The following is a 23,566-nucleotide window of genomic DNA, read 5'->3' as shown; positions in this document are numbered from 1 at the left end:
CATGTAGAACAATTCAGACAGGATAATAGCAATAAGATTGACCAGGTTTCTTCAGAAAGATACAGGTTTTGTTTAAGTTGAACATACATAAGGATCCAGAGACACTAAGGTGACCTAGTACGTATATTCCAGCCTCACACAGCTAATCAACTTAGCATATCTCAAAGGACACCAGCTGGTGAAGGCAACTGAACTTAGTCCTCAATAATGCTAGTCTTTTTTAGAAGAGTCTCTTGCACATGCTTTCACTGAAGTTTGGCATATTGGGTTCTCACTCATAAGACCTAAATGAAGACATTTTTAAAGTCAGGTTTTTCAGGATGATGTTCAACTCTTGCAACACCTACACATAAATTTTCATTCAGTGCAGTGGAGACAAGATGCAGTTCTCCTGAGTCTCTTAATCATCCTTGTAGCCCTCCATCACACACTCTCCTGAACTGGACACAATACTCCAGGTAGGGTCTCACCAGGGCAGAGCAGAGTTTGGGGAGAATGTGTCTGGCTCATTCTATCTACATGAACTGGTATTATGATGTGTTTTTATTCCTATTTTTACATATGGTAAATGTGCAAAAAATATTACTTACAAACACTTGTATTACTTTTAAATTTTACAGATTTCAGATTTCTCCTGATGCTTTAACTACCATATATATTTGGGGTTAAACTATGATTTGGATTTCATAAAATAAACCAAACCAAAATATGCTCTTTTTTTTTTTTTTTTTTTTTTTTTTCCTTTCCCTAAACTAAATATCTAATATTGTAATTCTTACAATTCAGACTCAGGTCATGAACTCCAGCTTATAAACAGCCATCAAAAGTTTGCACGTCCTAAATTTCAGATGTCAGACAGTAATGGTAACAAGATGTCAATTCATATGTGACCCGAGAATTCACTTCAATTATTGATTTGTTTTGTTTTGTTTTGTTTTGTTTTAGTTGGGGTGTACAGAATTAAGTTCTGCTTTTCCCAGTCTCTCCTTGAATTTGATATTTTAACGTACAATACTAAAATGCATATGTTCAATTCTAAGAAGTGTTGATTAGATCCACAGATTTATTCTCCCTCAGAAAAGAACTATAAACCATAGATTTAGCAGCCTTTACTGATATGTTGACACAAATATGATATTATGTAAACAAAAATCAGAAAGCGGCAAAGAGAAAGCAGGAGCTTAGATTATCATGAGAAAAAAGTGATAAATATTTGATCTCTCCAGCAATTATATATTCATAATGAAGCTGTTCACTTTCACAATGATGAAAAGGCCATCTCATCCCAGAAAGAACAGCAGTGTTTATTTTCATCTCAGATCATAAATGACCATAATAGCTCCATTAACAAGCAAGACTATGACTGTCAACTTGCTTACAAATGTGTTCTGCTTCTGATAAAATATCCAGCTGTGACTTCTCATACATACATGGAAAGCAGGAAAAATGAAAGATAAACAGGTGTGAAATATAAACAATTTTCTTTTACTAACCATATACTTGAAGTACATAAACAGCACAAGACCCAAAGTGCTTGAGACACAGATGTTATGCTGCATTCAGTTTTATAAGCATAATAAAATGTGATTCAAGTTAGAGAAAGTGATCCTCCAGTTATTCTGGGTCTCCTGACGCTGTAAGATGTTTGCATGTTTGTGGTGTGGCAATTGTACTTCCCTGGTGGGTGAAGGTGGGAATGACAGAAGAGTACTCAAATGGAGGTGATTAGTAATGAGTGATTTACTCTGGATAATTTAGACTCATTATCATTTTAATTTACTTCTGCCAAGTTTTTTTCATTTCACTACAATAATTTTACTGCTTTGGTCAAAGAGTTTTATTTGCTTTATATTAGCAAAATTAAGCTGACTAAAATTTTACTAATTTGTACAAATAGCTCATGTTAATATCAAAGTTTTGTCATCAGTCCCAGTATTTAGTCAAATCTAAACCAATTTTTATTTTTTTTTTTCTAATCCTTAAATTCATAAATTTTGTAATTAGTGGTTTTAAAGCACCTTATTTATGAATCATTGTGATAGAGGACACATTGCTAGGTAACTCTGCACAAAGGTTTCCATCAATGTAATAAATAAGGACATGGTTATTTCCCATCAAAGCTGTGCTGGAGGCTTGTAATTCATCACAGTGTCTTTACAAAGGGATCTTCCTATTTCCTTCTGATATGAAGAAAGGTAATAAGGCCAGAAATTAATAAAAATATAAATTATGTATTACTTTGCCTCTGCCTCCCACATAAATATATACAAATGTTATAAAAGTTATAAAAGTTTTGGTATTTGGTTAAGAAATTATATTCACAATTGGAATGGTTACAAATGGTTTGAGAACAGCATTTGAAAAAGCAGGAACTCAAGAGCAGCATGCTACTCCTACTATCAAAAGGCAAGAAGGTCCCAAAGATTTTGGAAATATATCAATTGCAATGCTGTTTGCCAATTGTGAGAATTCCTCTTTTGTGTCTTCTTATCAGAAAATCCTCCTGAACGGCTATTGCTTATAGCCCATGTTCATGAAGGGTAAAAACCCATAAGAGAAGAGCCTTATGCTCTCTGCAGCTCACCTGTTTTAATCCGACCAGCTAAGTTTTGTGTCACATGTTACCAAAGGCTAGAACCAATAACCATCAGTTCTCTGTTCAAACGTGCCTAAACATGCCCCAAAACTGCTCAAACTTGACCGTGCATGGGATCTGTTCCTGGCAGGACATGTGGCTTAGGGGAAGGGCCCATGTGAAATCCACCAATCCACAGGCCTGGGAGGGGGTGGTGTCTCCTCTGGCTCCCTGCATCCTATTCTCTCTGTTTCCCTCCATCCCTTCTTTGCAGTGGTGGAAGGGTTTTGGATGTGCTACTACATCTTCATACATGCATGTGTCATTGACAGTGTTTCTTTTTTGAAGAACACACAAGCCCTGTGAGATAAAGTACTGCCTTATGTTCTTAGCTGATTTTATCCATTCTTTCCACAAATATGTTCATTTTCTCCCAAGAACAAGTTTTCCTAATGAATATGTGAGGGTATGTGGAAGGAAAGCATCTGCTTCTTTAAGGGTATCTGGATGTTTTCCATACAAAAAGGGATATTAAAAAACAGACGTACAAAAAAATAACCACTGCATCAAAACCCAATAACAGACAGGAACAGAAACATGACTGGAAAATTATAAAGGAGGCAGTGATGAAAACCAAACTTGGCCAATCACATGATCTGGTGAAGTCATGTGGGAGTGTGAGAATGTTTATTTCAGCAGGGTTGTCTGACTTGGAGACATCATCAAACAAATAAAAAAAGGGGGAATCTGAAACAAAATATACAGACACAGACACCTGACAAAACAAATATGGTAACAATGACAAGAAACAAAGTTTTTCACTGACAAAAATTGATTGGTTATCAAGAAACTACAGACACCAGATCCAGAGAGATAAATATGGACTTTGCAACTGGTAAGGATGTAAATCAGGATACCCCAGGCTGGAAGGCATTTAGGATTGATAGATCTGTACAAATCCCTGAGGAGACATGCAGGAGAAGTGGAAGTCCAGAGAAATGAAGAAGGTGAGCAGACCAAAAACCATATAAAAGGGGCCAGCTGCATGTAAGCAAAGATGTCATTACACTTTTCTGCCTGAGCCCTGTGCTAATGATCAGTTCGTCCTGTCTTCTTATGTCTTATTATAAAATCTTTTCTTCACTCTCTGTCCCATGTGTAGGTGTGCTGCAAGGACTAAGTGCCAGATACTGGTGAGACATCTGTGTGTGTGAAATTTGCCAGTGGCCTATGTTGTCAGCTACTGGAACAAGTGGGGATCCTAGTGTCAGTAGTTGGAGAAGCCATAGCTCTCTGGATTTAGACAGGATCCTACAGAATTTGTGCCCAGAGATCCAGCTACTGGGGCAACCAGCATGAATGGATCTGGTGTCAGCTACTGGAGTCAGACCAGTGAACTGTCTCTGAACTTGTCATCTGGTAGTGTGAGTGCATGTTCCTGTCCATCATTCATGCAGGAGCAGTCTCTAGGTGTCCCTCCTGTGCTGCATCCTGTGACTCAGGCTCTCACTTCTGCAGAGTCACTGTTGATACCGTGTTTATCCTTTTGATATTATACACAATATTTATTCCATTCAGCAATTGATGTTTCAATGTCTTGAACAAAGAACGTCTCCTCTAAGTGACTCAACACTGGTCCACAGTCCCAGAGAGAGGCCAATGTCCTCCTTGCATCTCATGGTCTGAATAATGACATCCCAGGATCACAGAATGCTTGACGTTGGAAGGGACATCTGGAGGTCATCTAGTTCAACCTGCTTGGGTGGGGGCTTTTATAAGGAAGCATGACAGTCAAGAAATAGCTGTTACCTTCTAGGTGCCCTGGAAGCTTCCAGAAGCATTTCCTCTAACAGGGCAGCTACATCTGAAACTCTTTATTTGGAAAAATAAATCAGTTTGTATAATTTTATACAATAAGAAGAGAAAAACCAAAACCAACCAAACAAAAAAACACCAAACAACAAAACCTCAAAAGAAACAAATAAACAAAAAAACCCCAAACAATGAAAAAAACCCAGGAAGTAAAAACATAGTAAGTAAATATGTGCCTACATGTGTGTGTGTGTGTGTGTGTGTGTGTAACTAGTGATCATCACAATTAATCCAAACAATGAGAAAAAGAAATTTCACAATTGCATCCAAAAAATGTAAATCAGTATTTTAGTAAAAGACCTAAACATCTCTCAATTAAAATACCTAAGCAGAAGAAGGTGGACAGGTGGGAAGAGAGGAAGAACAAATCAAGTCTATTTCAGTAGTTTGCAGTGATAGGATCAGAGACACTGGGTACCAAATGAAGCAATGGAGGTTTCCTCTGGATATCAGGAAACATTTTCTTTACAGTCAGGGTAACTGAACCCTGGAATAGATTGTCCAGGGAAGATGTGGGGTCTCCATCCATGAATGTCCCTTCCAATCTCAGGCCTTCTATGAGTTTGTGATTCAATTCTGTATTACTTCTGGCAGACATCAATATCGTTCATAAAATTATGTTTCATAAACATATTACCTCTTCAGGTTTTTAATAAAATTGATATGAATCTTGAAACAAACAAATATTCACACAGTATTTTAATTTAGCAGTGAAATAATGCTCTATACTTAAATCCAAGGGGAAAAAATGAAGTCTTCTAAATGCATGTTCTAGAAGAGCTGTCTTCTAACAAACATTGATACACATTTTAATCTATTTCTAGAGACAATTACAAGAGCTCTTTTCTGTATCGTTAAAAAAAAGACTCTAACTGAAAACTTCAGGAGTGAATGAGTTTGCTAATTACTGATCATATCCACTGGAAAATAAGAAAATTTTACCCAAGACTAAAATTAAAATCATTAAACCAGCAGTATGGGCACCTATTAACTTAATGTAGATATTTGTAAGGACTCCAATTATGTGGTTTAGAAACAGGATTTTGAAGCAAACAAAAAAAATGTAGAAAGTATTTTGGTACTTGGTCAAGTTAAAAAATTTATTAAAAGTATTGACAGGCCAAGCAAGATTCATCACTGGAGAATACTAGAATTTGGTCTTTGTGTTTCCCCAGGGCATTTCACTTCAGTAATGAGACCAATATTTCTTCTTGTAAGACTTCAGAGAGTGAAATGTTCACTTTCTTCACCAATAAATTGATTCACGAATTCGGAAGAGCTCCAATAGTATGATTTTCAGGGAAAGAACATATGTGAAAGGTTTTCATATTTCAATTGCATAAAGCTCACCCATTTGAGGTTCTACATCTATTTTATGAATAGAGAAATTTACTGCTGGTATACCCTGCTTTTTAAGAATAATGTGTGTCAGGAGATATTTTCATAATCTTCCTGCCCTTCAATTGGTTGGTTAGTTTGCTTGTTTTTCTCTTGTGTTGGTGATGGGAGTTATTTTGTTTGTTGTTGGGTTTGTTGTTTGGTTGGTTTTTTAATATTTGAAGGTGCAGTATTTATCAAAAAATATCAATAATTCCATCAGCAGTATGCACTGAGAGAGGCTTCAAGAATTCTTTTTGGAAAATGGAAGCATAAGAAAAGAATGAAGGATGACCAGCAGAATTTTAGAAGCACTGGTTTTGGAGAAATTTTAAAGCCATTAATCCTCTCCACTTTCTCCTGCAGCGGCCCTAGTGGTAGTGATGCAGCTCAACATGGGCACTGTAGGTCTCCCTTGGGGGGGGTATGGCCACTTTGGTTGGCTGGGGCTGACTAGAGTAGGTTTACTCCCTTCTCCCTACTAGCTGACATGACTGAAGGCACACAACAGCCCTGCAACCCTCTGCTGCTGGGACCACAGAAGGCAGTCAGTGGGGGCAGCAGAAGAAACAATGCTCTCCCAAGATGTTCTACTCATGTTTATTTTATGACCAGCAGTGATACGTGCTAGGCTGCTTTGACCTGTTTCAATGCCCTTTTATTTTTTTTTCAATTACTGCTTCATTATACCAACCTGATCTGATCCACAAGAAGGGTTGGAAGGAGGAACCAGGGAATTCCAGGCCTGTCAGCCTGACCTCAGTGCCAGGCAAGATTATGGAACAGGTCATCTTGAGTGCAATCACACAGCACTTACAGGATAGCCAGGGGATCAGGCCTAGCCAGCATGGATTCAGGAAGGGCAGGTCCTGCCTCACCAACCTGATCTCCTTCTATGATCAGAGACCCACCTGGTGGATGTGGGAAGGCTGTGGATGTAGTCTACCTGGACTTCAGCAAGACCTTTGACACTGTCCAACACAGCAAACTCCTGGCCAAGCTGTCAGCTTGTGGCTGGAGGGCCGAGCCCAGAGAGTGGTGGTGAATGGTGCCACATCCAGCTGGCAGCCAGTCACTAAGGGTGTCCCCCAGGGATCAGTGCTGGTCCCCCTGCTCTTTAATATCTTTATTGATGATCTGGATGAAAGTATTGAGTCCATCATCAGTAAATTTGCAGACAACATGAAGCTGAGGGTGGGTGTTGATCTGTTAGAGAGTAGGATAGCTGTGCACAGGGACCTTGACAGAGTCCAAGGGTATGAGATTTAACCCATCTATGTGCTGCATACTACACATTGGCCACAGCAACCCCATGCAGTGCTACAGGCTGGGGTCAGAGTGGCTGGAGAGCAGCCAGGCAGAAAAGGACCTGGGGATACTGGGGCACTTGTTGCCATGGTTTAGTTGATTAGATAGTGTTGTATGATATGTTAGACTCAATGCTCTCAAAGGTCTTTTCCAACCTGGTTAATTCTAATCTATTCTAGTCTAGTCTAGTCTAGTCTAGTCTATCAAAACTGTTCTGCTCTTGATAGGGAGAAGATTGATTCAGCTAAACTGCCATTTTTCTGATGCAAATCTGTTAAAAATATTCCTTTCTGCTATGCCAAACACATGCACATTATCACTGTGCAGTTTAGCAAAACACGTAAGCACAAGGTTTAAGCACATAACTGAGTACACTCTTGTTAGACAGGGATTGATTAATTAAAGTCAAGAATTAATTAGGTTCCTTCCAGATGATTAAAGGCCCTCATCATTTCCTATTCTTAGTAATCCCAATCTAAATAAGTTTTGTAGTACTTCAAGCCTGTTATTCTTGTTTCTCTGGTCTGTGTTTGGCGTGATTTAAAGGCTGTGTATACTCTATATTTGCTGTTATAAAGATGAAGAAACCTTTATATTTTATAAATATTTATGAGTCTGTGTTCAATTAGACTGCTCAATTATTACCATAAAAGTATAGAAAGTCAGGACAGATATATTATGGTGTTATCAAGATAGAAATCATGACAATTCTAAAATATTTTTTTCTAGATACCAGTGTTTAAGAGTGTGGAATTGGATAGTACACATCAGGACTGGAGAACTCTGCAGCAATATCCTGAACAACAAATACAGACTCACCTGTGAATATGACAAGGGATTAACAGGAAAGTTGGAATGCAGATTAGAATTCCTCTAGGATTCAATCATGTGGCACAAGACTAGAGAAAAGGACATCTACATGTCATGTTTTGTCTTCCTACTGGGAATGAGCAAGAAAGACTGGAAAAGCAGTGATGGGCTGCAAGTTTTGAGAACTGCAAATTTGTCTTTTATGAGATGTGTAGTCTTGAAAGTCTATGTTTCATATAGATGCATTCTGTTAGATGACATAAAAGCACAAATGAAGATTAAGAAATAAATAGTCTGACAAGTTGCAATCACCTCTAATGTCACTTTTGAGTATGTTATGTTTTAATTAACACTGTAAAGACAATATGCTTGGTTTAGAATCATATACAGGTGTTTAGAATCATATACAGATGTGTGACAGGCCAACAGCTGTTCTAGAAGAGCTTGGGAAAACTACCAAATTGCAGAAATTCTAGGAAATTCTAAGAACAAGCAACATGCCTTTAAGAATGTAACTCATTATGACAGCCTTACTCTAACAAGTTGAAAATTAGAAGCATTCAATGTGTAGCAAAACCACAGGCCTCTGGCATCCACAAACTGAAAGTCTATTAATCACCATTTAATTGAAATTAAATGTAATCATGCTAAAATAGTGTGGTGAAGAAGTTCTTAAATTTATGAATATGAAAGATGAATTATGAAAATATTATTATTAATTATAAAACTATTAATAACCGATGAATCACCAACTTATATGCATGTTCTAGTGCACGTTCGTGAGATTCCACAAGTGGCTTAGTATTATGATTATAACTTAATTGAACTAGTTACAGACTACTTCTATATTTATATAACAAAGGGTGCGGTTCCGCCGCTTGGCCATTAGATGGTGACTCAGCGGGACATGGGTGGCTTCTGGCTATACACAGCAATATTACAATCTTTCTATGTGTCAGCGCTTACTCTGCTAGACGCGGATACTTTGAACTGAGTACTAGTGGGTGGAAAACACATGGAAGATATTCGATTCCCTCCAGACAACAGGGATCGGTCCTGGTCAGGGTCAGCCCAACCACGGCGATTCTCGGGGCTGATGCAAACAGCCTCAGGGAGAGAATGCGGCTGTGTTAGGCGGTGGAATCTCGTTTACTGAGCTTAAAGGAACAGCAGGACTCTTGGAGTGGTCCCGGGTTTGGTGCAGTATAGGCACGAACAATGCCTTAGTCTTCCCTGAGATTCACAGGGCTCAGAGCAGCACACATGGTGGCTCCTCTCCCTCTACGGCGTGGCTAGGCATACGTGGACTCGGTATTGATCAAGTCCCTTCTCCCCGGCAACTGGGCAGATCTTACCCTCGGGGGTCGGTCCAGTCCTCCGGTGGCACGGTGGGCTCTCCCGGTCAGTACGACTGGCTGTAGCAACGCTGGGCTCCTCAACATCAGTCGCTAAGGTCCTCCCTCTCTGCTTCTCACGATGCAGGGGCTTTCAGTATACGTGCATGTATATACAGAAGCTAACAACAATAAGCTCAATGGCAAAGGCTGCAACTTGAGAGTTGCTCTCTCGAGCAAGCACAGAGACAAAGTGAATGAGGGGGCCACTTGTTTACCAACTGGAGCGATACTTATAGATTCCTCGAGGCTGGGCTTGACCAATGGGCACTCTCATAAACAACTGGCTTCAGCCTATAGAAAGCGTGAAGCTAGAATTATGCCCATACTTGGGGTCAGCATGAGCACTGCATGCGCTGGGTGCTTGCTGGCCTGGATAATGCCTTGGCTTTTGTCTTCCTCCTGGAGGAGGGGGAACTTGTCCACATGCTGGGACAAGATTTAGTATCTGGGCATAATGTGCCTTCACCACAAATAGTATAAGCAACAGCACTAGTGGTGATGTGTAGTGTTGTGATGGTATTGTCAAATACAATGCATATGCATTTTAAGTAAATATGTCATCACTATGACCAAGGAAGGGGCAAATAAAAACCTGTAGTTTTATGTAAGAAACATGAGAAAACATATGAACAAGGATTGAATTAGAAGAAATTGAAATAAGAAAGAACAAGAAAAGCACAAGGCTTGATTTGGGACGAGGACTTGGAATAGACTGTATTTCTGCTGAGCACAGGAGCAACATAAGTGGCAAACCTAAAACCAAGATAATCATCATCAGGAGCAGATGAGATACCCTCTCTACAGGCTATAAACAAATCCAAGGATTACAGCAAAGACAGAGAGGAAGTAAGACAAGCTCACTTCCATACCGCCATCTCTCCCCAAAATGCACTCAAAACTGATGATCACGACCTCTACAGCTGAGGACTGTCACACACAGTAGTCCTCATTGTTAACTTTATGGTATGGTACTATACGCTTACTGCTAATTTAGGCCATTATAGTCAGATTTTGTCTGTTTAGTATATGTAGTAATAGTGACTAATAATTTGTAAAAGTCAACCATTTACGTGGTGTGTTGTAGATTGAGTAAAGTTATTTTTTAAACTTTATAACATGCTTGGTTTATCAGTCTTCTAAACACTCTTCATAGCACACATGCAAAAGAACAGCATACCTGATTGATTTGTGTGGTTATTTACTCTGTCATAAAATTATTGTATAATATGATAGCTCTCAGCTGAGGCTATTTTGTGGGAATCAGTTATTTTCAATTGTAGTAGGAGTCACAGAACCACCTCTGCCCTTTCTGGCTATCTCTCTGTACTGAATGTAGGAAGAACCCAAAGCCACTTCCCATATTTTAGACTTTTCACAGCTAAGTAAAATGAAATTCAGCCAGAATATTTACTTTTTTTAATTTTAAGAATGTACTAAGACTGATTTTCAATCCTTATGTTTCTTAGGTTCATTTACACTGCAGAGAGTATGAAGTACTCTTACAAAAAGACCAAAAAAAGAAAGAAACAAGCAAACAAACCCAAAACACCAAACAATGATGCCTTTTATATATTTTAAAATGCATCCCAGGAATTCAGAAATTTAAGATTTGTAGAATTAAGCTTACTGACTTCAGTCAGATTACTAATGTTCTCAGTTAAGTACATCCTGAAGTTCATCAATGGACCAGGGACTAAGGACTACATAATAATACTTGAAATATATTCTTCTATCAGAATGTGTCATTCACCTCCTTATATGATTTTTCAGGAATAGTAGCAATGTCCTTAAGTGTTACTTTTTTTTTTTTTTTTTTTAAATAATCTGATAAAACTAAAATACAGGAACAGGAGCTTTAGGTATATTCTTTTTTTATGTCAGAGATTGAAATGGCTTGGTGAGCTGTGTATCAATGAATTTTGTACAGACAGTTTTCAGACTTTTGATCTTCTTGTCCGCTGATGATAGTACAGGCATTTTCAGCATGCTGATTAAGATCATTAGACTGTTTCTTTGCATATTTTCTGGAAGAAATCTTATTGAATTAAATTAATGGCTAGGAAATCTTCAACAGTTTGACATTAATTTATGAAGTATATTTAAGATTTTTTGTTCTTTTATATTTCTGCATACATGTAGATACTCTCTACAAATGGCTGTTGCGGTTTAACTCCAGTCAGTGGCTAAGCCTCACACAGCCTCTTACTCACTGCTCCACTGTGGTGAGATGGGGGAATCAGAAAGGTAAAAGTGAGAAAGCTCATGAACTGAGATAAAGACAGTTTAATAGGTAAAGCAAAAGCTGCACATGCAAACAAAGCAAAACAAGGAATTTATTCACCACTTCCCATTGGTGGGCAGGTGTTCAGCCATCTCCAGGAAAGCAGGGCTCCATCACATTACTTGGGAAGACAAACTCCACCATTCAGAATGTCCTCAACTTCTTTCCCCTGCCCTCAATTGTATACTGCTGACCATGACATTAAATAGTGTAGTATGCCTTTGATTAGTTGAGGCTATCTCTCCTGGCTGTGTCTGCTCTCAACTTCTCGTGCAACCTTGGCCTACATGCTGGTGGGGTGGAGTGAGAAGCTAAAAAGTCCTTGACTCTCTATAAGAACTGCTCACTAATAACAAAATAATCTCTGTATTATTAACAATGTTTTCAACATAAATCAAAAAATAACCTCATACTGAGCTCTATAAAGAAAATTAACTCTGTCCCATCCAAAATCTGCACAATGTCTTTGACATGACAATTTTTAGCAATGTCTACTGTTAGATAGCACAAGCCCAACTGAAGGCTAAGAGCTATCTGAAACAGAGCAAGAAGCAATGAAACATATTACTGCAGATTTAAGTAGAAACATATTTTTAATTTGAATATAGCATGAGCTATCTGTTTTTACCACATCCCAGCAGCTGCAAATTGCAAATTGTGCTGTGATTACTATGATGTCTCTTGTGACAAAACCCACAAATTAATTTTCTCCAAATACTTCTCTATTGACAAAGGATTTTCCCCCCACTCTATTTAAAATGGCATCCAGTTCTTTTCTTATTTTCATCATAATCACTGGTGGCTTTCTTCTTGTAAAGATATTCGGATTAGTATGTTTCCACATTGCAGACTTCAGCATAGTTCCTTTTCACCCTGTTTGTGTTCTGCCTGGGTGAATAGCTCTCTATAAGAGAGTCATAATCTTCATCAAGGTAATTCAGTAGTCTGGATTATCTCAGGAATTTTATGTATTTCTTTTGGATGCACACTGTCTAGTAAGTCTTGAAAAACATCGTAGAAGGGACCAAGGTGATAACATATTTTCTGCTTTCTACTCAAGGCCTTATCACTCTATTTTTAATTATAAATTTTGTTATTATTTTACCTCAATTTGTATTCTATACAAAGTAACTGTTCACACTTAACTAGTAGAGGTTATTTATTTTTATTAAATTAAACCAATATCATGAACCACTACAGCAGATCATCTTGAGGGCAATCACTGCACACCTGAAGGATGGCCAAGGGATCAGGTCCAGCCAACATGGATTTAGGAAGGGCAGGTCCTGCCTCTCCAACCTGATCTCCTTCTATGATCAGGTAACGTGTCTGGTGGACGTGGGGAGGCCTGTGGATGTGGTGTACCTGGACTTTAGCAAGGCCTTTGACACCATTCCCCACAGCAAACTGCTGTCTAAGCTGTCAGCTCGTGGTTTGGACTGCAACACTCTGTGCTGGCTTATGAACTGTGTGGAGGGCCGAGCCCAGAGAGTGGTGGTGAATGGTGCCACATCCAGCTGGCGGCCAGTCACTAGTGGTGGGCCCCAAGGATCAGTGCTGGGCCCCATACTGTTTAATATCTTCATTAAAGATCTGGATGAGGGGATTGAGACAGTCATCAGCAAATTTGCAGATGACACCACGTTAGGAGAAGATGTTGGTCAGTTAGACGGTGAAAGGGCTCTGCAGAGGGACCTCGACCAACTGGACAGATGGGCGGAGTCCAATGGGATGGCATTCAACAAGTCCAAGTGCCTGGTGCTGCACTTTGTCCACAGCAACCCCATGAAGAGCTACAGGCTGGGGTCAGAGTGGCTGGAGAGGTCCCAAACAGAGAGGGACCTAGGGGTGCTGATTGACAGCCACCTAAACATGAGCCAGCAGTGTGCCCAGGTGGCCAAGAAGGCCAATGGCACCCTGGCCTGCATTAGGAATAGTGTGGCCAGCAGGAGCAGGGAAGTCATTGTACCCCTGTACACTGCACTGGTTAGGCCACACCTCAAGTACTGTGTCCAGTCCTGGGCCCCTCAGTTTAGGAAGGATGTTGACTTGCTGGAATGAGTGCAGAGAAGGGCAACAAAGTTGGTGAGGGGTTTGGAACACAAGCCCTATGAGGAGAGACTGAGGGAGCTAGGGTTGCTCAGCCTGGAGAAGAGGAGACTCAGGGGTGACCTTATCACTCTCTACAGCTGCCTGAAGGGAGGTTGTAGACAGGCGGATGATGGTCTCGTCTCCCAGGCACCCAGTACCAGAACAAGAGGACACAGTCTCAGGCTGTGCCAGGGGAGGTTCAGGTTGGATGTTAGGAAGAAGTTCTATACAGAAAGAGTGATTGCCCATTGGAATGGGCTGCCCGGGGAGGTGGTGGAATCACCATCGCTGGAGTTGTTCAGGAGGAGACTTGATGGGGTACTTGGTGCCATGGGTTAGCTGTTTGGGTGGGTTGGATTGGTTGATGGGTTGGACACGATGATCTTGAAGGTCTCTTCCAACCTGGCTTGGTTTATTCTAAAATAAAGGTTTATTCTATTCTAAGACACTAGGCTAGACAGGTACAATTTGCCCTTGGAGAAATGGTATTGGCTGTCTTAAATCACCTGCCTGCCTTCCACATATTTCTATATGTTTTCCAGGAATGTCTGTTCTGTGGTCTTACTGGGCACTGAGATGAGGCTGACTGTTAGTAGTTCCCACAATCCTCCTTTTTTCCTTTTATATATGCAGGTGCAATATCTCCCTTTTTCCAGTCACTGGAGACTTCTCCTGAATGTCATGACTTTTCAAATACGATCAAGAGTGGCTTGACAGTCAGTTCCCTCAGAATCCTGGAACATGAACTGAATCCTGCAGAAATCGTGCAGTTACATATGTCATTTGAACAACATTTGCAGCAAATCAGCCAGCAAATAAGAGAAAATTAACAGGAAAGGCAGGAAACATAAAAAAACTCAACAACCACAAAGAAGAGGGCAGTACAGCATTAATGAAAATCCATTGTAAGACAGTGACACTACATTAATAGAAAATGAATGATGAGATTAGACAGCGAGATGCACTTATGACATTTCATGAAAATTGAGAAATGAAAAGTTCATCTTTCATATTTTTATTTTTTTCTGAGTTATTATTTATTTTTATGTTTTTACTCAAGTTACAAACTAGGTTGCATCTTTTCAGATGTTATGACAATGGGACAGTCTTCCATGAGTATAACCTGTTAAGAGCTGATGGAATACACTTGTCTGGGAAAGGTAAAAGAATCTTTAGTAGCAGGCTGGGTAAGTTAGTGAAGTGATCTTTAGACTGAAGGATTTGTGGAGTGGGGTCCAAAATGGAAGTATTCATGCCAATGCATCCAGCTGGAGAATAAATCAGGTCAAACAGACTTGCCACTAATGTTCCTTATCTATCACCAAAGATGATAAGCAGAAGAGAAACTATGCTGGGGTCGCGTGTGACTATAGTATACCCTCGCACTTTCCTTCAGGAAAACCTGCATGCTTGCCCACCTCTCTGAAATGCCTGTACACTAATGCATGCAGTATGGGGAACAAACAGAAAGAATTAGAAATCTATGTGCAGTCTCAGGGCCATGATCTCTTTGCAATTACTGAGACATGGTGGGATAGCTCACATGACTGGAACACTGTCATGGGTGGCTATGTCCGTTTTAGGAAAGATAGGCCAGCAAGGCTTTCTCTTTATGTGAGAGAACTGGAATGTGTCTAGCTCTCTCTGGAAGTGGATGAAGAACAAGCTGAAAGCTTGTGAGTAAGGATTATGGGGCTGACTAATATGGGAATCATTGTTTTGGGTGTTTATTACCAGCTTACTAATGAGGTTGAGGAAGTTGATGAGGCCTTCTACAAGCAGCTAGAAGTAGCTTTACAACAACAGGCTTCCATTACCCTGATATCTGCTGGAAAAAACTACACAGGCAGACACATGCAGTCAAGGAGGTTCTTCCAGTGCAGTTATCATAACCTCTTGATGCAGGTGGTAGAAGAGTCAACAAGAAGAGCAGTACAACTGGACCTTGTACTGATAAACAAGGAGGGACTGGTTGAGGATGTTAAGGTAGGGGGCAGACTTGGCTGTAGAAACCATGAGATGGTGGAGTTCAGGATCATAAGCAGTTAGCACAGAGCCATAATCAGGATCACAACCCTGGTCTTCAGAAAGACTAACTTTGGCCTCTTTAAGGAAATGGTTAGGAAAGCACCTTAGGATAGGGCTTTAGATAGTAGAGGAGTGTAAATGAGCAACTTAATATTCAAGTGGCTTTTCCTCCAAGCTGAAGATCAAAGCATCCCAAAGATTAAGAAATAAAGTAAGAGAGCTAGGAGACCTGGATGTGGTTTACCTCGACTTTAGCAAGGTTTTCAAAACTGTCTCACTTGGCTTCCTCACAGCCAAGCTTAAGAAGTGCAGACTAGATGATTGGGCTGTGAGATAGATTGGGAAAAGATTGAAGGACAGGGGTCAGAGAGTTGTGGTCAGTGAGGCAGAGTAGCTGGAGGCCTGTGGCTAGTGGTATCCCTCAGAGGCTGGTACTGGGTCCAGCTCTATTCAATACACTCATCAATGATTTGGACAAAGGGATAGAGTGTACCCTCCACAGGTTTGCTGACAATTCAAAACTGGGAGAAGTGACTGACACACCAAAAGGCTGTATTGCCATCCAGCATTCCCTAGACAGGCTAGAGAGCTGTGCAGAGAGACATCCAAGGAATTTCAATGAGGACAAGTGCAAAGTACTGCATCTGGGGAAGAACAACCCCATGTATCAGTACAAGTTAGGTGTTGACCTGTTGGAGATTATCTCTGAAGAAAAGAACCTAAATGTCCTGTGGACAACAGGATGAGCATGAGCCAGCAATGTGTCCTTGTGGCCAAAAATGGCAATGTCATAGTAGGCTGTATTGAGAAGAGTGTGGCAAGAAGGTTGAGAGAGATTATCTTTCCCCTCTACTCTACCCTGGTGAGGCCACATCTGGAATATTATGTCCAGTTCTGGGATCCTGGTTCAAGAAGGACAGAGACTTGCTGGAGAGGGTACAGAAAAGCACTATGAAGAGGATTAGGGGATTAGAACATCGCTTTTATAAGGAGAAGGTGAGAGAACTGGGTCCTTTTAGTCTGGAAAAGAGGATACTGAGGGGGGAGATGTCATAAATTCTTATAACTGCTCAAAGGGTGGGTGTCTGGAAGATGGAACCAGTCTTTTTTTCAGTGGTGCCCAGTGATAGGACAAGGGTTAGTGGGCACAAACTTAAGTATAAGAAGTCCATGTAAACATGAGGAGGAACTTTTTTAATAAAGGGTAGAATACTGAACAGGCTGCCCAGAGAGGCAGCCCATCTCTGGAGATACTCAAAATCCACCTAGACATATTCCTGTGTGATCTTCTTTAGGTGAACCTTCCTTGGCAGGGGCGTTGGTCTCAATGATCCCCAGAAATCCCTTCCAACACCTACCATTGTGTGATTATGAATGGCTAAAGATTTTCAGAAACAGTATTCATTGAAAACTTCTATTTAAATGTATTTGAAAATATTCACAAAAACTCCAATAATAATAATTAGGGCATAAAGATATCTATTATTTACCAGCATTTATGTTGGATACTACATTATACTTCTAGCTTTTAAGACATGAATGTGACTACAATTGTATGAAAGATGCATAGAGAATATTCTTGTTATATCCACCACATCCATTTTTAGGATATATAAAGGACTCATTTTACCATGGTGAGAAAAATTAGATGATTGGTTTATGTTAAAACTTGTCAGATCATCTTACTTTCACAGCATTTGAAGGCTCTTTTGCTTCATTATTTCACCAATAACTTGATCTCTGTAGAGTCTTCCAAGTTGTATTTGGTCTCTGGAAAGTTCATTTGGCCTGTATTCTTTTTTGTGAACTCTCATTATAATTCTACAGTTTGATTCCCCATAGCAAATTCTTGGCTGCTTCTTTTTGAAATACTTGGATTTCTCAGAGTTTTCTTAACACTGAAACCTCACCATGTTAAAACTAGTTTTTTGAAGCATATGGATGTTTTGCCCTTAGGATTAATGTGTAAATATTCCCTTTTCTTAAAGAGAAATTACACTGAACAAACCATGTTCGACCTGTGAAATAAAGCAGACTGGATGGGATACGTATGTTTTCCTTCACTTAGAAAAAAATATTTTGGATGTGGGCTTGGCATTTCTGCTGCATTTTAGGTTGATCCTACCTTAAATTAGAAAACTAAGTTTCAAGAACTGTACTTTTGCTATTATCACTGCATAATTAGAAAAAAAAAAAATCAAAAACATGACAGACATCAATAGGCAAAGTTTACATAGGGATTTAGTCTCAGTTACACTGCTTTGGTTCAGTCTCTTTTGTCAGCTGTATTCAGTCAAGTATGCTAAGTCTTTATATTTACTTTATTGCTGTCTCTTATTCCATAGGCATGCACTTTTATGGATATATGAACATTGTTTTGAGTAAAATTTGATTTATATGCCCTGATCGCTTAGTCCTTAAAGTGAAATTATTGCAAATAAAAGAATTCATCACACACACACAAAAAAAATACCTTGAGGGCAAAATCATACATTTTGCAATACTTTGTCTCTTTTTAAGACTGGAATACAATAGTATTTTGTTCTTCATATTTAGCACCTCAGAGCCTTTTTCAGAAGCAGTGAGACAAATAATATCAAATTGTGATGAAATGGGTCAGTATTCATTTAATAACTGAGTCTATAATTTATCATGAGATCATCAGTTTATAATGCAGTTCTTTATTGATGATGTATGAACTTGAAAAGATTATTCAATTTATTCATGAAAAAGTAATCACCATGCAAAATTTACCCCAGCACTCTGTGTCAGTTATTTGGTGCAGACACTCAGGGGCAGCCCCTGTGAGGAGAGGCCAAGGCTGCCTCGTGACAGGCACCACTGGTTCCAGCTATCTCCAACAAACACACTGAAGGGCACAACTGACCTCAGCAGTCAAGATGGTGACACCTCAAGGAAAACAGGCTTAAGAAAAAGTAAACTACTACATAGGCAGCAAGAAAGGAGGATAAAAAGTTGTGAGAAACCACCCTGTGAGCACCAACATCACTGAATGAGGGAGAAGAGGTGCTCCAGGTACTGGAACAGGGATTTACCTGTAGTCTGTGGAGAAGTGAAACAAATTGTCCCTATGCAAGCCGATGGGAGACTGCCGAGGTGCAGGTAGATGCGATGTGAAGGAAGCTGCTGCCTATGACGATGCTATGAAGTATCTGGCTTCCATCTAACTTCTTCATCCTGTTCTCCCAAGAAGGAAGAGTGTGAGAGCAGCTGAGCGAGTCTCTGGCAGCCAGCCAAAGTCAGCCCACTACATTTGATTTTCCTTTCATGATAAAACCCAGAAACATTGCAAAACAATGAGGTAGTTCAGGGAATACATTATTCCCTGTAGACATATCCAATTAACAGGAACACCATGCAGCCACTTGCTCACTCCTACCCCATTCTGGGAGGAGAAATAACAACAGAAGTCTAGAGGGTCAAGAAAGCGATTGTCCACTCTCAATTATGGGCATCGGCAAAAAAAACAGATTTGATTTAGGGAAACAAAATCAATTTAAACAGATTCACCACCAATTCATTATTTTTTTCATCATAAACACAACCAGCTCTTAAATAAACACAACTTCTCCCCACCCCTTTCATCTTCCAAGGCCCAGATCTGCAACATCCCCTTTTTCAGTGATACAGGCAACAAGGGGTTGCATTCAGTCCTAGTCCACCCCATGTTGCTTCTGCTGATTCTTCCTCCTCAGGGGGAAAGCTCTGAGTCCTTTTCTGTTGCAATACAATGTCCCTCCTAGGTGAGACAAATCCCCATGAATTTCTTGCAGCAGCATATTTGTCTTCTTCTGGCTCCAATTCTCACAGTAAATGATTGCTCCAGCACAGGTCTCTCTGAGTAAGTCTCCTTCAGGATCAATCCCCTGCCCTAGAACAGGGTCCTCCAGAGACTACAGATGGGATTAAATAATCTGTTGTTCTTTGAGGTGCAGGCCATCTCTCCACAGCCCTTCTTGGAATAGCTGTTCAAATGTGCTGCCGACTCTCCTTCTTCACCGCCCTGTGTTGTCTCTCTCACCTGTCCCATTAAGCTACAAAAGAGAAGAGCTCCCAAAACAAAAAAGGAAGTTACCCAACAGGTTTTCCCTCTTTAATGTGTTATCCCAGAGGTACTGATTGGCTCAGCCAGAGATTGGTCCAACTTGACGATGAAGGAACTTCTCAAATCTTCTAGCAGGGGCCATGCTAGTAGCCCACTCCTCTGCTACCAATCTCCCACCACCAGTCACAAACCTAATAGAATCACCAAAGCCTAATACAACAGCAATTGTTATCAAAACTCACATTATTATTTGTTGTGGATTTCACCAACAAACCCAATTCTACTTCCTGTAAATTCAGTTTGTCAAATTCAGGGCTGTTACATCTTTTAATGAAAATGTCTCAAGAATTTGATATGTATCACAGTACCACAGCATAGTGGAGGCTGGGAGAGACCTCAAGAGAACATGAAGTCCACCCCCCCTGCCAAAGCAGTATCACTTAAGGTAGTCCATACAGGAATGCATCCAGGTGGGTTTTGAAAGCCTCCAGAGAAGGAGACTCCACAACCTCCCTGGGCAACCTGTTCCAGTGCTCCATCACCCTCACTGTAAAGAAGTTTCTCCTCATGTGGAGATGAAATCTTCTATGTTCAAGTGTGAGCCCATTGTTCCTTGTCTTATTTCTGTGTGCCAATGAAAAGAGCTTGGCCCCTTCCACTTGACACCCACCCCTCATATATTTATACACATTGATGACATCCCCTCTCAGTCTTCTCTTCTCAAGACTAAACAGCCCCAGGGATCTCAGTCTCTCTTCACAGGGGAGATGCTCAAGTCCCCTAATCATCCTTGTGGCTCTCTACTGGGTTCTCTCCAGCAGTTCTCTGTCTTTCTTGAACTGGGGAGCTCACATGTGTTTTGTGCTCTGTGTTTAAACTGGATACAGTTTAAACTGTGTTTCCTCAGTTGCATCTCTTACCTCTACTGTGCCTTGTCTTCTTAGCACCTCCCTACTTCTCCATATTCTGTACTACCCACCATCTCCTTCTTCTCCATTGTCTTTTCCAAACCAATGCAATTCATCAATTCATACAGTTATTTTCTGCTACTTAAAAAAGACAAATGAATTATCATAAATTTATCTGCTATCTCTCTTAGCAACAGAAGATAAAAAAAAAATCACATCATCTCACCAAGCTAGGTTATAAACAAAGGAGAAATATTTTACAGATCTAATGTTTGTATGTGAAGAGGAATGATTTGTCAAAACTTATATTCAGAGATTTCTTAAGGTCAAATTATTCAGAACATTAATTAGCTAAGATCTGAATGCAATGAAAGCCTTATCTTAGAGTACATCTTCTTTCTTCCCTTAAAAATCTACAAAATTATTGTAATTTTTCCCCCCAAATCCTCCTCTAGACAGTTGTACATGAAAATGCCAGGGGTTTCATAGCCCTCTCATCCATTAGGTATGCACCCAAAAGCAGAATAAGTTATATAACAATAGATGGGGCTTTTGTTAGGGATGTATGTAACCAATACATTTCACTGGAGTATACAGAATAGATGGCTTGAATTCCTACCTGTCTGTTATTAGTCTTACCAAATTCTTAAGAGCCCAACAAACAAGTTGTTAGCACATTTAAAACTACATTAACAGTTCCAGTTATATACAGTTAAAAGATATGTATGTGGTTCAAATGTGTCTAAGTTTAAAAACATGTGTCTTTTATATGTACACACACACACATATATATATATGTATATATGCATGATTTCTGATGTCAGCCTGTGACCGTTTTAGGCTGTGCCTTTAAGAAAGGGACAGTTGCCAGAACACTGGCTGAATATTTTGACTGGCTGCTTTCCAGCCAGCCACTGCTCAGCCTGGATTTGTGCCTGGGATTGACTCAACCCAGATGCAGGACCCTGCACTTGCTCTTGTTGAACTTCATGAGGTTGGCTTGTGCCCACCTCTCCAGCCTGTCAAGGTGCCTCTGGATGGCCTCCCTCCCCTCCAGCGTGTCTGCTGCACCACACAGCTTGGTGTCATCAGCAAACTTGCTGAGGGTGCACTCAATGCCACTGTCCATGTCACCCACAAATATGTTGAACAAGACGGGTCCCAGGACTGATCTCTGAGGGACTCCGTTTGTCACTGGCCTCCACTGGGACATGGACCCATTGACAGCCACTCTTTGGGTGCGGCCATCAAGCCAGTTCCTTATCCATCTAGTGGTCCACCCATCAAACCCATGTGTCACCAGTGTGGAGACCACGATGTGGTGCGGGACAGTGTCAAAGGCTTTGCTCAGGTCCAGGTAAATGACATCAGTTGCTCGCCCCTCATCTATTAATTTTGTCACCTGCTCATAGAAGGCCACCAGGTTGGTCAGGCAGGATTTGCCCTTGGCAAAGCCATGCTGACTGTTCCCAATCACCTCTTCACCATTCTTCTGAGCCAGTAGTGACTCCAGGAGGATCTGCTCCATGATCTTTCCAGGCGCAGAGGTGAGACTGACTGGCCTGTAGTTCCCTGGTTCCTCCTTCTTACCCTTTTTGAAGATGGGGGCAATGTTTCCCCTTTTCCAGTCTGTGGGGACTGCCCCAGACTGCCATGACTTTTGAAATATAATAGAGAGGGGTTTAGCAACCTCATCTGCCAGTTCTCTCAGTACCCGTGGGTATATCCCATCGGGTCCCATGGACTTGAACACTTTCAGGTTCTTCAGGTGATCACGAACCTGATCTTCACTTACAATGGGCAGTTCTTCCTCCCCGTCCCTGGCATTGTCTTCCATAACATCAGGAGGGTGGCTAGAGGCCCTTGCAGTGAAGACTGAGGTATCTCAGCCTTTTCCTCATCACATGTGACCATGTCACCATTTTCCTTTCTGAGGGGGCCCACACCTTCCCTAGTCGTCTTCATCCCATTAATATACCTGTAAAAGTTCTTAGTGTTCCCTTTAATCTCCCTGGCTAGATTCAATTCAAACTCTGCTTTGGCTTTCCTAACCAGGACTCTTGCTGCTCGGGCAGCTTCCTTATATACCCCCTGTTCTACCTGTCCTTCTCTCCACTTCCTGTAGAGTTTCCTTTTAAGTAATAGAGTGTCCAGTAACTCCTTGCCCATCCAGGCAGGCCTCCTAGAATTCTTACCTGCTTTTCTCTTTGTTGGTATACAGAGCTCCTGGACACAGAGGAGGTGGTCCTTGAATACTGACCAGCTCCTCCTGGGTCCCTCTTCCCTCTAGGGCTTTGTCCCACAACACTTTGGCTAGCAGATCCCTGAAGCGATCAAAATCTGCACGCCTGAAGTCTAGGGTCATAAGCTTGGAATACTTCCTCCTGATTGCCCTGAGCATATTAAATTCAACTGCTTCATGGTCACTGCAGCCAAGGCCGTCTCTGAGCCTCACATTGCTTACCAGCCCTTCCCTGTTGGTGAGAACAAGGTCCAGCATAGCACCATTTCTTGTTGGTTCCTCTCCTCCAAATGGTAGAGGAACCAACAAGAAATGGTGCTATGCTGGATATATTGTAAATACTGTATATTGCATATATATCCACTGCGTTTCATCCTGCTTGTAAATATAGCTCATACCCTTTTGCTCCTCCGACTGAGTTAGCTGTGGTTTCTTTGTGGGAGAGGGAGAATCTTTCTCTCACCACCACATAGTCCCTTTCTTGGGTTTCATGCTCACCCTTCTACTGCCCCTGTGGTAAGTTTTACAGTAGATGATTTCTGTCTGAGAAGGATTTTTGTAAGATTTCTTCAACAACCGTAGTCCTTTGCTGTGAGTACTACAATGCTGAT

This window comes from Melanerpes formicivorus, unplaced genomic scaffold, assembly GCF_026170545.1.
Source record: "Melanerpes formicivorus ecotype bairdi unplaced genomic scaffold, bMelFor1.0.p_v2 SCAF_1, whole genome shotgun sequence".
NCBI lineage: Eukaryota > Metazoa > Chordata > Aves > Piciformes > Picidae > Melanerpes > Melanerpes formicivorus.
Note: the sequence above shows the minus strand (reverse complement) of the source record.